The sequence below is a fragment of the Pristiophorus japonicus genome, unplaced genomic scaffold (assembly GCF_044704955.1).
Source record: "Pristiophorus japonicus isolate sPriJap1 unplaced genomic scaffold, sPriJap1.hap1 HAP1_SCAFFOLD_112, whole genome shotgun sequence".
NCBI classification, from domain to species: domain Eukaryota; kingdom Metazoa; phylum Chordata; class Chondrichthyes; family Pristiophoridae; genus Pristiophorus; species Pristiophorus japonicus.
Genome location: NW_027250777.1, coordinates 79,662 through 89,214, shown reverse-complemented (window position 1 = coordinate 89,214; position 9,553 = coordinate 79,662). Strand labels below are relative to the sequence as shown.

The 9,553-nt window shown below is 44.9% G+C and overlaps 2 non-coding genes across 2 annotated transcripts; one reads left to right on the top strand and one right to left on the bottom strand.

The window, feature by feature from the left end:
- Nucleotides 1-2,011: 2,011 nt before the first annotated feature.
- trnak-cuu (transfer RNA lysine (anticodon CUU)) lies at nt 2,012-2,084 on the top strand. Its single transcript has one exon. It is a non-coding gene; the product is annotated as a tRNA-Lys (tRNA).
- A 439-nt stretch (nt 2,085-2,523) lies between these two features.
- Nucleotides 2,524-2,606, bottom strand: trnal-cag (transfer RNA leucine (anticodon CAG)). Its single transcript has one exon. It is a non-coding gene; the product is annotated as a tRNA-Leu (tRNA).
- Nucleotides 2,607-9,553: the final 6,947 nt, after the last annotated feature.

The window sequence follows — 9,553 nt, the reverse complement described above, 5'->3', positions numbered from 1 at the left end:
CTCTGAGATCCCTTTGCTCCTCGACCTCACTTAGATTCTTATTCTCACGTAGTATTTGACCTTATCTTTCTTACCAAAGTACATGACCTCACTCCGTCTGTGTTGGATTGAATTTGCCAATTCAATGTCCAGTCTACAAGATTATTAATGTCTTGTTGTAGTTTGTTGCAGTCCTCCTCAATAATGTCTATCAGCCCCACCCCAATTTGGCCTCATCTGAAAGTGTAGAAATTGTTTTTTTGATTCCAAAGTCTAAATGGACAATTTAAATTGTGAACAGCATTGGTCCCACACTGATCCTCATGGGAGCCCACTTTACACCTTCTGCACTCAGAATAACAGTCCTATACTTCTGCTTTCTGTCCTGGGGTCAGCTCGCTATACATTCCACGACTTGTCCCCTAACACCGCAAGCTCTGACCTTATTCATTATTCTAATATGTGGTACCTCATCAAAGATTTTTTGGAAATTTAAGGATATTATATCGACCACATTACCCTGGTCTACTCTCCCTGTTACTTCTTCAATGAAATCAAAGAAGTTGGTCAAGCAAGACTTTTGCTTTTGAATCCACGCTGATTATACATAATTATATTTTTGGTTTATAGATATTCTTCTATTCTCTACTTTAGTAGGGATTCCATTATTTTCCTGCCACCGAAGTTCCACTGACTGGTTTATAGTTCCCCGAACATGTTCTATCTTCCATCTCAAATATAAGTATTACGTTAGCTATCCGCCATTCCTCAGAAACTACACATTTTTCAAACTAATCATTAAATATTTGTAATAGTGCTCCTGCTATTTCTTCGCTGAATTATTTTAAAGTGTATGGATGTAATCCATCCAGACCAGGGGTTCAATCCTCCTTTCATTTGGTTCGTTCATTTAATATTTCTCCTCTTTACTTATTGCAGTTATATAATTTCCCATACATTATTCCACCGTCATGTCCATCTGCCCTGTGTCCCTGGTAAATACAGAGGCAAAGTAATTATTTCATATTTTATGTAATTTTTCCATCGCTTCATGTGATTTAATATTGTCCATCGATTTGTGGCCCTATTCCCATCCGACATTCTTTTTTAAATGAATGTGCCTGTAGAAAGTTAGATGAGCGATTATGTTATCGGCCACCTAATAGTGGGAAGGATAAAGAGGTGTAAATTTAGATAAAATGCAGAAAGATTCAAGATCTGTCGTGATAATGTGGGACTTCAACGTAAACTGGGAAAATAACCATGCAAAGCGAAAATGCAGGGGAGGATTTCCTGAAATCTGTATTAGAACTTTCTCCATCAGTATGTTTCCAGCACGATGAGGAAGAAAGCAGTTCTGGATTTCGGAAATGGATTAAGTAGAACATGTTTCTGTGGAGGAGCATTGAGGAAACAGTGATCACAATATCATTAGGTTTAGAGTAGTTATGGAAAAGGAGAAGGTATAATCATGTGTGAAATTACCCAACTGTAGGAGGACTAATTTTATGAGTTGAAAGGGATCCGGCCTAGGTAGATTGAAACCAAAGATTTCTCGGTAAAACAGTAAATGCACATTGGGAGACTTTCAAAAAGGAGATAGATCGGGTAACGACTAGACACGTTCTCATGCAGGGTGCAGAAATAGCATGATAGCTAGCTACAGCTCGGTGGATGAATGAAGATCAACTGAAACACAAAAATGGAAGCTTGTGATAAACTTCAGTCTCATATTTCAGTAGAGAACCAAGCAGAATACAGAATGTACAGAGAAGGACTATCAAAGGAGGAGGAAGTAGAATCAGCAGAAAAACAGGATATTCGCCCATAGTTCTTATCTGAGGAAAGACACACTTGCCTTGGAGGTGGTGCAACAGAGGTTCAACAGATTGATTCCTGGGATGAGAGGGCTGTCCTATGATGAGAGATTGTGTCGAAAATGCCAATTCTCTATGGGGTTTCGAAGAATCGGAGGTGATCTCGTTGAAACGGACAATATTCTGAAGGGGATTGACAGGGTAGATGTTGAGAAGCCTGGCTAGCTCAGTCGGTAGAGCATGAGACTCTTAATCTCAGGGTTGTGGGTTTTAGCCCCATGTTAGTCGATTACAGTTCCTTAAAATTTATGTTGCTTTCACAGGAAAACATCATTAATGAACCCATTTTCTTCTTTTGCACAATGAAAGAAATGCGAACTGAGAGAGAGCTGATAATTTTATCATCTGTTCTGTGCTCTGCATAAGAACACAAGAACCAGGAGCAGGAGTCGGCCATTTGGCCCTTCGAGCTTGCCTTCTTTTGCACTGAAACAAATTATAACCGTGAGTTTAAATTAGCAGTGCGGGATATTTACAGGGCACCTTTCAATGCTTCACAAAACCATTCCTTTCGCGACAGCCACCCGGGATCGTTTCCCGGTTTGGGAAGTAACTTTGATATCACCGTTTGTAATTGAAGTGGAGTAATTTTATTATGTTAGATGGATGTCCCAAAGCACTTCAGAGTGGTGTCAAAACAAATGAGTTTGCAATTAAAAACATTGAATGTCAGGAGTGGGATTTGAACCCACGTCTCCAGCGGAGACTGCGACCTGAACGCAGCACCTTAGACCGCTCGGCCATCCTGACTGTTGATGCTTCAGTTACAAGTTATTACTCGGGAAACTTTCAGACCGGGCGCTTGTTCAGTGTTGCTGGAAGGCCCAGAGATCGGGATATCCTCTTCCCCGGGGTTTTCCTGAGCCTGTGATCGGTGCACGGGGAGGTTTGGCCCGGGTCTGAGGTAGCTTGCATCCCAGGGATGGACAATAACCCTCTGAGCTCTGGCACTGGGGAAAAGCGAATAATTAATGAGCCGTTTGTGGGTTTCAAATGCAACTTAGATCTGATGGAAGAAACCGATAGTGTTGTTTCACAGAATGAAAGAAATGCAAACAGGGACAATCGAAATTTCAATAACTGAACTTTAATAATTAGTGAAACTTTAACCCTTGATGAAGTTTTATCTCCGATCTGATTTTACACATTCTGTATTTGAGTAGATTAGTTTTAAAATGTTCATTGCTCATGCGACAATGTACCCTTAACTGCTTTTGTTCAATTTTATTGCAGACAAGTTTTTGCTTCACAAATAATGTTTCCGCCCAGGCTCGCAACAGAGACCTTTCGCGTGTGAGGCAAACATGATAACCGCTACTCCAAGGAAACTGCTGCTTAGCTCAGTGCCCAGAGAGAAGTGTTCAGCAACAAGCTGAAATGCTCAATCCCTCTCTCTGCAAAAAGTTCCTTTCACAAACATTTCTCTGACCAGAACTGCACCAAACAACAATGTTCTCCTTTCAAAGTCATTAAAGTCCCCAATTTCTACATCTGCAATTTTAAGGACAAGGACTGAAAGCGCTTTGCGATCAGAAAATTGCCGGAAACCCCTGTGGTTAATGACAGGGCTTTTGATGGTTTATTTCCGTACACACCTTGTGTTATGTATTTAACCCTTGGCCACCTGTATCACACCACCACCAGAGGGCCAACCTGTTGGAGTCCCAAGGGATTCCAGCATCCATTGGGAGCACGGTATATAAGCACTCTGGAGTCTTATTAAAGGAGCTAATGTCACACTTACTCATTGTTCACAGTACTCAGTTTCATTCTTTATTATGAGCGTATCAATTGGCGACGAGACAATGAACAACCACGCAAAAATGCAAGTAACAGTTGGTATAACTTGATAACAGCACAGCTGGCAATGGTTGCGGAATATATTCGTGCAGCCAAAACGCACAATGACAACCTGGAACTGCACTGCACCGAATCCTCAGGGAAAAACAATTAAAGGCTTTGTCCCTGAATGGGCTACGATCCACCAACCTTGCAGTTAATAGCTGAACGCACTAATCCATTTCACCACAGAGACTGATAGATGCATATATTGCAAGACATCCCTGTGATACCTTCACAGAGCACAGCACACACAGCTTCCTAACATGCAGGCTGCTCTCTCGGAACTCTCCGGAAAGAGCCTGTTCTGTTTAATGATTAACTGTACAGTTGCAGTACACAATACGTCCACATCCACAGTGTGGCGCTACAAGCATTACATGCTTAAAGACATGACAATCCCAAACTAGGGTGTCAGTCAGTTAAAGCTTCAGATTGCTCTGACCGGGACGGAACTTGTCCACTCTCAGTTGTACTTTTCCCAAATAAAGGGTGGGACATTCATTGTGGATGTGTGGAAGCAGTCTGGTCCCGCACACTGCAGACACTTCCATGTCACCGCCAACCAGCTCTCCCACAACCGGTGTGATCTACCTTCCAGCCTTCCGGTGCCTTGTCTGTGACGAAGTATTCTGATTGTCCCGAAGCCGGTATCCTTTGTCATCAATAGGGTTTTAAGTTGTTTCGGTAATTTTTACCTGCTGGACAGTCGAGGCACAAATTGTAGAGTGGAAAACTTGCGTGGACCCCGGTTTTCTAGTGGTTGATTTTCCTGGTTGGGTCCGTCGGTCGCGGTGGTCCGGTTGATGCCTGTTACCAAGTCAGTTGGTATTGATGTTCCACTGATTGGTTTTTTGAAGTTCTTTTCTCCGATGTCGTGATGTCTCTTCCTGTGTTATCTCGCCGTTTGCTCTCGATCTTGATCTTGTTGTTCCAAAGTAATGGTCAGAAAAATAGGTTGCTCTTGGTACCATCGGCCCCCAGTTATACTCTGAGAGGCTGCTTAATCTTCGTGCCAAATCTAACGTTTCTTTTGTTTAATTTTTGCTGCCCATTGATTTAAGTGGTCTTCTTTGTATAAGTTTTGGTGGACTAGCTAACTGAGACTTGATTAAATGTTTTAATCTGGTGTTGATAGACTTTGGGATGGTGATACTCCTTATTTATGAACTGATGAACTCTTGTCCATTGTAATAGCACTGCTTTGGCTTCGGGAAGTCAGAGCTGAGCCAGATATTTCTATACATGTTGAAAAGGTGTTGGAATGTGGATGCGATATTTGGGTCCTGTGGGTGGGGTGGATAATGTTTCTTCCATGGTCGATTGTTTAAATGCTAATGTTTTCTGGGAGCCTGACTATGGTTGAAGAGCTCCCCTAGACAAACTGATGAGCTACAATATCCAAACTCTAAATCCCACCCCTCTGTCACTGCAGCTTTTCCCCACAGGCCCAAACATGCCTTTTAAAATCCCAAACTTGGTTAAGAATTGTACATTTCCTCCATATGCTTTTTAGAATCCCAAACTTTATGTTTAATAGTCCTAAATCGAATTTCCTTTTCAGTGAGTCCAAACACTGGGGGGTTTCCATGAATTTTGGAATCGACATTGGCAGTCCCTCGGAATCGAGGAAGACTTGCTTCCACTCCTAAAGTGAGTTCTTTGGTGGCTGAACAGTCCAATACTAGAGCCACAGACCCTATCACATGTGGGACAGATAGTCGTTGAGGGAAGGGATGGGTGGGACAGGTTTGCCGAACGCTCTTTCTGCTGTGTACACTTGATTTCTGCATGCACTCGGCGATGAGACTCGTGGTGCTCAGCGCCCTCTCGGATGCACTTTCTCCAATGAGGGTGGTCTTGGGTCAGGGACTCCTGGGTGTCAGTGGGGATGTTGCACATTATCAGGGAGGCTTTGAGTGTGTCCTTGTAGAGTTTCTGCTGCCCACTTTGGCTCGTTTGCCATGAAGGAGTTCCCAGTAGAGCACTTGCTTTGGGAGTCTCGTGTCTGGCATGCGGACTATGTGGCCTGCCCAGCGGAGCTGATCGAGTATGGTCAGTGCTTCAAAGCTGGGGATGTTAGCCTGAATAAGGTTGTTGATGTTGGTGCATCTGTCCTCCCAGGGGATTTGTAGGATCTTGCGGAGATATCGTTGGTGATATTTCTTCAGCAACTTGAGGTGTCGACTGTACATGTTCCATGTCTCTGAGCCTTACAGGAGGGCAGGTATTACTACAGCCCTGTAGACCATGAGCCTGGTGGCATTTTCGAGGGCCTGGTCTTCAAACACTGTTTTCCTCAAGCGGCCGAAGGCTGCACTTGCGCATGGAGGCCGTGTTGAATCTCGTGATCGATGCCTGCTCTTGTTGATAGGAGGCTCCCGAGATATGGGAAGTGGTCCATGGTGTCCAGGGCCGCGCCGTGGATCTTGATGACTGGGGGGTAGTGCTGTGCGGTGAGGACAGGCTGGTGGAGGACCTTTGTCTTACGGATGTTTAGCGTAAGGCCGATGCTTTCATACGCCTCAGTAAATACGTCGACTATGTCCTGGAATTCAGCCTCTGTATGTGCGCGGACGCAGGCCTTGGTGAGGCCTCACCTGGAATATTGTGTACAGTTTTGGTCTTCTAATCTGAGGAAGGACATTCTTGCTCTTGAGGGAGTGCAGCGAAGGTTCACCAGACTGATTCCCGGGAGGGCAGGACAGACATGTAAAGAAAGACTGGATCAACTAGACTTTTCTTCACTGGAATTTAGAAGAATGAGAAGGGATCGCAGAGAAACATATACAGATCTGATGGGATTGGACAGGTTAGAGGCAGGAAGTATGTTCCCGATGTTGGGGAAGTCCAGAACCAGGGGTCACAGTCTAAGGACAAGGGGTAAGCAATTTAGGACCGAGATGAGGAGAAACTTCTTCACTCAGAGAATTCTGAACCTGTGGAATTCTCTACCACAGAAAGTTGTTGAGGCCAATTCGTTTGATACATTCAAAAGGGAGTTAAATGTTGCCATTACTGCTAAAGGTATCAAGGGTATGGAGAGAAAGCAGGAAAGGAGTACTGAGGTGAATGATCAGTCATGATCATATTGAATGGTGGTGCAGGCTCGAAGGGCCGAATGGCCTAATCCTGCACCTTTTTTCTATGTTTTTATGTTTCTATGTTCTATGCAAAGCACAGAAAAAAATGGTTGAAGTATCGACTCTGCCTCAGTTGGCATTTCTTTCATTGTGCAAAAGAAGGTGACGGGTTAATTAATGATGCAATCCCGTGAAAGCAACACAAAAGTTGAACAAAGAAACATACGGTGACTGGCAGGTGAGCGCTGCTTCTGACACCCGGTGGGAATGGGCGGGGATTTTAAAGCCCCTTGTATTGTGAAACCTTCATATCGTCAAACATTTCCGATGTGCTGTGTCGACCTCGAAGCGCAACGGTACCGTGTCTGACCCCAGATCACGTCGAGGTCACTGTTCTTCAGGGTAATTCGGGAATTTATATTTTCTTTGCTGTTTGGCAATAACCAGACCCTTGCTCCACTGTCTCACTGTTTCCCCGATGTCAGGCAGAGATACGCCTGCTGCCCTTATTTATTTCATGTGACAGGACACAAAAGTTCAAAATAAACTGCAGTTGGCCACATATTGCCCTAAATAGTCAGGATGGCCGAGCGGTCCAAGGTTCTGTGTTTAGGTCGCAGTCTCCTCTGGAGCTGTGGGTTCACATCACACTTCTGACACTTCCTGTTTTTAATCATTAAGTGAAACTCATTGTTTGACACTACGACCAACGCCTAAAAAGTGGGATTTTGTAGTCCTCCTGCTCGCTTAACACTTCCGTCTGACCTGGTGCTGAAAGTGGAGATGTTTCCGCAGTGTAACGGTTAACACGTTCGCTTCACACGTGAAAGCTCACCGGGTGGGATTATTTTCTGGAGCTTTCTCCTCATGCATGCTCAGGGGCGAGTTTGTTCTCCTGTGTAATGTCATAAGATCATAAGCATGTAAGGATTAGGGGCCAGAGTCGGCCATTCGGCCCCTCGTACCTGGTCCACCATTCAAGAAGATCCTGGCAGTTCCTCGACAGCAAGTTTAAACATCTGGCGCGGAGCTGTAATCAACGACAAAAAGTTGCATTTTGCAGAAGCCCAGCTAACTCAGTCAGTCGATCATGAGATACTAAATCTCAGGGTCAGAGGTGCGAGCCCACGTTTGGTGATTATTTTTCATCGAATTATATCATCAGAAGTTTACAGCACGGAAGAAGGCCATTTCGGCCCATCGTGACCGTGCCGGCCAATAACAGGCTCTCCAGCCTAATCCCACTTTCCAGCTCTCGGTCCACAACCCTGCAGGTTACGGCACTTCAGGTGCACATCCAAGCACTTTTTAAATGTGGTGAGCGTTTCTGCCTCTCCCACCCTTTCAGGCAGTGAGTTCCAGACCCCCACAACACTCTGCGTGAAGAAATTTCCCCTCAAATCCCCCCTACACCTTCTACCAATGACTTAAAATTTATGCCGCATGGTTGTTGACCCCTCTGCTAAGGGAAATGGGCCCATTCTGTCCACTTTCTCAAGGACCCTCATAATTGTATACACTTCAATGATGCCTCCCCTCAGCCCACTTTGTTCCAAGAAAAACAACCCCAGCCTATCCAATCTGTCCTCATAGCTAAGATTCTCCACTCCCGATAACTTCCGCGAAATCTCCTCTGTAATCTCCAGTGCAATCACAGTCTTCTTCCTGTAAAGTGGTGACGAGAACTGCACGCAGTACTCTAGCTGTGGCCTAACCAGTGTTTTATATTCAAGCATAATCCACCTGCTCTCTTATTCTAGGCCTCGGCTAATAAAGGCCAGCATTCTGTATGTCTTCTGAACCAGCTAATCCACCTTGCCTGCTACCTTAAGGGATCTGTGGACATGCACTCCCAGGTCGCTTTGTTCCTCTACAATTCTCAATGTCCTACCATTTAATGTTTAATCTCTTTCTATTGTGTCTGTAAGCACTCAAGTAATGACTCCATGAGGCAAGGTATTGTACTTGAACTGTGGTGACCTTAGTCCATTTATTGAAGCTCCTGAGTGAGGGTACATTATGGTGAGCTCCGTTTTATACCTGCTTACCTGTCGTGTACCGGTGACCCCGAGTTCTCCACAAGTTGCACCCTCTGGTGGTACAGGCATCGTATATACAGTGTGAAGTTACATCCAGTAGTCTTATGTAACTGTACATTGAGTGTACAGGAAGTATACTTATATTAAACAGACACAACATCACTCTCCCCTAAGTCTTGTGCCACTTGCCCTTGCATTGTGTGCTCTGGCCCGAGACTTGAGTGCCCAAAGTCCTTGCACCTTGTCTATGCTTTGGCTTGGTTCTCTCCTTGTGGACCCCCAAGTCATTATTGCCACGACATTGGGAAATGTTCAGCAGTGGATGGTTGAAGGTTGCAGTGGGGGTTGAGTGGGTTCTGGGTGTGATCCATGTGTGTCCATGGCTTCATAAAACCATTCCCCTCCCTGCACCCTCCCCCCCCATACATAGACCATGTGTGTGGCTCAACACCTGCATGTGCAGACCTGTACAGACAGAAAGAACAAAAAAAAATCGGATTAGTTACATCACTGTTTGGGTTCTGCAGTCGTGGAACAAGTACATTTTACAGGTAAGGTACATACGTGGTATCACAGTCTTGCCCCTGGGTTGTGTAGGTGCAGGTGGGTGAGGACACTAATTCCAGAGTAACCAGACTGTGTCCAGGTTGTCTGATGGCGGCGCTGTGTCCCCTGCCAGCTGTGTGGGCTCAGATCGCTCACCTGGCTGAGTCTCAGAGCCTTTGCCGTTGCCTAG